This window comes from Bolinopsis microptera, chromosome 3, assembly GCF_026151205.1.
Source record: "Bolinopsis microptera isolate Bmic1 chromosome 3, MBARI_Bmic_1.0, whole genome shotgun sequence".
Taxonomy (NCBI): Eukaryota; Metazoa; Ctenophora; class Tentaculata; order Lobata; family Bolinopsidae; genus Bolinopsis; species Bolinopsis microptera.
In genome coordinates, this window is record NC_087074.1 from 11,506,689 (window position 1) to 11,513,081 (window position 6,393).

Here is a 6,393-nt window from a genome sequence, read left to right on the forward strand (position 1 = left end):
GGGGCTGGCAGCTGCTCATGGGAACCATGTTGTTGTGCGTTCATTGGTCGAAGAAAGGGTAATTTTGGCTTGTGTTCTTGCAGCCTCTTTTGCGAGGGAGCAGAAGATAATAACACCAGCTCATCATTTTGATACTTATAATGAAAGGGTTCTGTCCATTTTATGTCGTGTACCGAAGGGACACAGCGGTGAGATTGGTAGATTTGATTCAGAATATATCAAAGCCTTTCTTCTGATGGCCCCGAACGTAGTATATTATGTCACAGCATACCAAGATGAGGAGTGGTTCGAGGAATTCGCATTCTTTACACGCATATTGCTGTTAGCGATGTTTAAATTCCACGATCACAACAGAAAGGTCGTGAATAAATTCATGACGAAGTACAAATTTCACAATGTTGCATTGGATTACATTACAGAGAATACGTTTGGAGCACATGAAGACGACGACATTGATAATCATATTCTAAGATGCATTGAGATAGTATTTCTACTCAGAGAAGAAATTGACATTAAAGATCTTCTTTTGATACTACCGAATCTGTTGAGTACAATAACTAAAATCCCTTGTAACCTCAATTTCCACAGTGTTCATAATCAATATTGGTGTTACGATGAAACCGACCGCATCCCTGCATCTTTAGGAATTCTCAGTTACAACATCGAAAACGCCTCAAGCGACAGTGCTGTGCAATTTTTGAACAAAGACTTCTTCAGCAAGTTGTTAAATGGTATTGTAGAAGCAGCTAATGAAAACAAAGAAACTGAGACAGTACAAATAACGAAAGTTCTGTGGTGGGCTATGTTAAGATATCGGCTGCTCGCTTTAGATGATCTTAAAATTAGCGGCAAGGTATATCATTCCACGATGCAGCATCTCTGTAACAAGATCCAGGACAGCATGTTACCCTCCAATAATTTTCTTATCTGTTTGTCTTATCTATTTTATTATTCTTTATGTTTTTCGCACGAAGATGAACAGTCTATGTTGTGCATCAGTGATGAGATGATCATTATAAAGATGATGCAAGCACTCACTGTCATATATTACAGTGAAGAAACTGAGAAACTGAAGTTTTCTGCAGTGTTTGATCAGTATGTCGGTGATCCTGATGCTTGGTTTTCCCGATACGTCAATGAGTTCATCAGTCATGTAGAATACAAAGGAGGCCAGGATACAATGAACAAACTTGCGGAGATTGTCAACGAAAACCTTCCTGAGATTGTTGCACAATTTTCTGGTAAAGGTGTCCAGTTGCGTGGTGTAAGCTTCATGTATTCCGAAATAATCACTCGTCTTGTCCTGGTTTCTTTGGATAGAATTGAAAGTTTCTTCTCTGACAACTGGAAAGATGTTCGGTCATTGGTGATGGAACGAGAATATTTGTACAGGTTGATTATCAGTCGAAAGCGAATTTATTCAACATCTTTGTTGTTCATGTGGAAGGTTGCTCAGATGGATCAGAGAGAGCCGTTCGTTTCGTCAATTCTTCAACTAGAGGAGTCATGTAAAAACTCTGGGAATGATGAGTCTGAGATGGAGACATTTTTAGATCGGTTTTACGAGAAATTGGGTGATGCTGATGAGAGTGATTTTGATCATGAAACACTTAAGAAGAATCATTTTAAATATCTTATTGCAGATTTTAAGTTATTTTTAAGTAATCCTGAGCACTTTACGATTTTTGTTTTTGAAGATAAAGTTTCTGAGTTACATAAAATGACCCGACTTATGTTTACCATAGCCCAAAATATCCAAGATAAATGGCAGCAGGATCAGATGAAAGGTCTCGTTTTTTGGGCTCTTGATCTTGTTCAACATTTTAAAGATAATGAAATTGTTAGAACTAACGTCAATAATTTCATACTATATGTTTTCTTGAAAGATTTTGATTGATTATTTTATGTATTAATTATGTGATTACTTTTCTTGGTGAACGATTTATGATTACTTTTTATACTAAACTATACAATTTGTGATCTATGATAACTTCTTTATTTAAAAAGTGCACATGGATACTTTTTATTGTATTTGTATGATTCGTAAACTTATTTTAAAGTACGGTTTAACTCACATCTTTTTCGTTTACTGCTGCTCTAATGGTGACTTATTTCAAAAATTCTACGTTTTAAAAACCCGTTTTGTCTATCTCTACCATATTCCATAATTTGATCAAATCTAATATGTTTCAAATCTAAATACTCTTCATATTTCAAATTGCCATAATTCTCAAAAGTTAGAAGCTTTCTGATCAATAATTCAATTATCGTTTCTATTCTTTCATTAAGAAGTTGTATTAAGAAACATGTTTTTATGAATCTGAGATGCCTACAATTATTAGTAACTGTTCAACCATTTCCTGTAGTGTTGTTTAAATGAACGTTTGGAGGGGATTGAATCACGAGTGGGCACAGATTTACTATTCGTCAGAAAAAGTTACAGGTAAATCCGATCATCGAAGTACTGATATCTGATTTAGCAGCAAAATATTGATTGAATCGTCTTGCTAATGATTTTTCAGTATTTGTTATCATGTCATTACCTATTACTAAATAATATAATTGGGATTTTTCTACGGTTAAATTTGTAGTTAAATTGTTAGTTTGATCGAATTTTGATTCAATCAAATTGTACGTTTCGGTTTAATAACCTTCGCCATTCATTTTCAGAACTAAAGCTGACAAATAAATGAACAACTTCGCCATCGTTCTTGAGGATGCTTTTGTTAAAGTTGGTCCACCTGATGATGGGGATACAAGTCCAAAAACATCTTGGGTTCTTAAATCTATCGAAGAGATGTTCGAAGTGGCGAATTTACATGCAAATGGAAACATACAGAAATTAATAGGCTTACCTTTGGTCAAGATTTCCAAAATAGAAATTTACCTTTACATGCAAACGTTCTCTAAGAGGATTGAATCTTGCGGAAAGCTTAATAAACTCGACCCAGATTTTGCTCAAATGGCTTGCTCAGCACTGTATATATTTTGGAAGGACTACCAATTGGTTGGAATGACACTTGTAAATATATTTAAAATAGCAAAGATTGCCACTGACCACGTAAAGATGGAACTTAGAGACAAAAAAGTAATTTTGGCTGCATCTCTAGCTATTTGCTTCCTGGGTCAAAAAGGCGATAGTAACTTGTTGACTACTTTCGATGATTGCATAGGATTTGCTATGTGCATTTTCTATTATGGCCCAATTCAGCAACCTGGCCAACCTGTCTTGTTTCATCATAGAATAATCAGTGCTATCATGATGATTGTTCCATACTTAGTGGATCATTTGGAACGAGACGCATCAAACATCGAGCAATTTGCATGGATATTGAAAGAGCTTTTAGTAACATTAGAATTCCGCTACAAATCGAGTGAGGCCAATAGACCAACTATGATAATGACCATTAATTGGCTGATAAAGCACGGTGTTGTAGGCTATGTATTCAAGTACATCAAGAATTACCAATTTGGAGTCTCTGAAAACCTTGACGTTAACTTCTTGAGAATGATTGATATAGCGTGTCTTCTCAGAGAGCATGCTCAGTTCTCAGATTCAAGATCAATTGTGCCAAATTTGTTCAAACTATTGGACATTAACACATTTAGCTCGATTAAAAATACGGGTATCAAGCACTTTCGGCCAGTTCGTGTGATTATGGAATTTCTGAAGTACATTATTGAAAACTCCACAACAGATAGACTCAAATATCTTTTGACCTGCAACTTCATAAGGAACATGTTAAATGCGATTAAATTTCATCGAGATCAGCAGGAATTTATTTCTGTAATTCTGCTTAGAGCTATTGATAAGTTCAAGGAAAAAATGAAATCTGAAAAAGAGTTAAAATTGTATCTCCTATTGGTAAAGGACTTGTTCGCCCATACAAAACGGTATATTCTTCCATCAAATGATTTAAAGTTGGCTTATTCAAAAATTGTTTGTTATGCTGCTGATCAATTTATTATCAAAGATTCCATAACTCGCACATTGGAAAACGGTTCATTTGTTCTTATGATGAAAGCATTTACTATTTCATGCTGTGAAAACAATTGTGAGAATGGCGACGCAAGTTCTCGATCAACTTTCGGTATGTACTTGATAGATGTGATTGATGAAATCACATACAAGGACAAACAGTACACCCTTACTAGCATGAAAACTGTTGTCTGTGACCACCTACCAAATATTGTCAATCAATACGGTTATGGAGAACGAAATGCTGTTCCTACGGATTCAACTTATTGCCAGGCTATCACTCTCTTGGTTCTACATTCGTTAGGAAGTATAGAAGATTTCAACAGTATTCGTTGGAAAAGCATACACAATTTGATGATCCTGTACTGTGTCCATTCATTTGATGAAAAGTCATTTCGAGAGCCATCTTCACTTATTTTAACGTGGAAGATCATATCTTTTTACCTAAGGGATTTATTTATCCCTTCCTTAAAGCAGATCGAAATTGAATTAAGGAAATGTGATAATCTGGATATCGAGACTTTGAGTAGCATCAAAAATGTGAAGGACCTTGTTTTATCGTCTGATTTAGAAGGGTGTTTTAGGCATCTTGTTAAGGAAGTAAGTTCGTCTTTAGGCGGGGATTGTAGTGAAACATTTATCAGTATCTATAGATTGCGTAGGATTACACGATTGATGTACAAAATCGCTCAAAACAACAAAATGAAATACCAGCTAAAATTGCTAAAAGGGCTTGTTTTCATTGCCTTGGATGTTGTTAAAGATTGTAAAGATACTGAAGTTGAGGAAAATGTCAACAAGTTTGTCATTCATTTATTTCTCAATCTTAGGAAATAGATATTCTAATATTCTGAAGTTAAATAATGCTGAAAAAATTGTTTTTGTAGAATTCTGATTGGTGCTACGTATTAGTACATGAGTAAATAGAGTTAATATACAAATTGGTTGCCGATAGTATGTATTTGATTTAGTAGGAATTGTTTACAAAATAATGATTTTTTATAATTTGGGTTTCAATATTTGTCTCGTTCTACTTTAAATATTATTAGAAACATGAACATATTTATACTTGTCATTGGTATAATAATTATTGTATTTCTGCGAACTTATCCTATTCTGACGATTTTGATTATCTTTTTCGTTTAAAATTCAGTGAGTATAAGAACTACTAAATATTATCCTTTTTTTTTAAATACGTACTATAAAGGGGATGTTCAATTTTTAATATGATTAACTATGCATCACGATTACTTTTTTAAATTTTTAAAATAGTTTCACGTCTCTTTTTTTCCCTTTACAAAGTTACAATTTCCTCCCTCTTTGTTTCGTCTTCCTGCTTGACAAAAGTTTTTCTTCTTAATAGATAAATTAAGACGTCTGTGCTAAAAATTGATTTGTTATAAGTACTAAAAAACTGTTTGTTGTGACTTATAATTGAAAAAATAATTAAACTCTCGGACAGTCTTAATCACTAACTAATTAATTAATTAACAGCCAGTGAGATGGTAGCAAGTGACCTGTCCTACCTGTTGTTCTACGACACATTCGAGCACACGGAACATGTGGAGGAGTCTCAGATAGATATGATCAGCTTCAACACACCTGTTATTCTACACGAGATACGGTAAATCAACTGAGATAATCAGCATTATATCATGTGATTTGGAGCTCACGTTTAACTTTCATGAGTTAGAGTGCTTGCGAGTTTTGGTTGGTTTCCTTTCCGATCACTAAATAGAAGCCGAATCTAGTAAAATTAACAAATTACCCTAAGCTAGGTAATATCTAAGATATTGATCTAACTTCGCTTTAAAATTCAGGGTGGTTCCAAAGGGTGTTGCAGGCCACCCAGCTGCTCCAATGAAAGGGGAAACTAACCCTGACTCCTTCACTCTAGACTTCTTTGCCAAGATTACTAAGAATAAAAACGCTTGCGTTTTTGAGGTAGGTGATATTGATTTCTTTCTTAGCACTGGAATTTAATAATAATACATAATATAAATGAAATCAGTCAAGATTAAAGATTTGGTCTTTCTGCTGGCAAAGTAGTTTTGGAGCACCTCTAAAGTCTCTATCACCTTCATAACCCTAACCCTTCCCTCAGCCAGTAGGACACCTTGACTACACGCTTGCTAGTATTCACCTCCCCTGCAACAGACTGGGACTAGTTGACAGTCTGGTACTGTACGGTACCTTCTCAGCATGTACCCTAGCTGTGTACGGTACTCCTTACGAGGACGAGGTTAATAACTTCCTCAATAAAGCCCCTCCTAGCCCTAGTGACAGTAAACGTGAGTTCTTAAACCGTATGGTAGGGACAGGTACTCATGCAGAATTATACCGTGGTGGTTTATGTTTATTAGTGTTAAAAGTGACTCTAGTCATGATGTAAAGTTTGTTTTTGTTTCTCCATA

The 6,393-nt window shown here is 35.0% G+C and overlaps 1 protein-coding gene across 1 annotated transcript in view; it reads right to left on the minus strand.

Moving 5' to 3' along the window:
* LOC134813188 (protein virilizer homolog) overlaps window positions 1-6,393 on the minus strand; it is a gene marked incomplete in the record, with an annotated part of 10,428 nt that overhangs the window by 3,800 nt on the left and 235 nt on the right.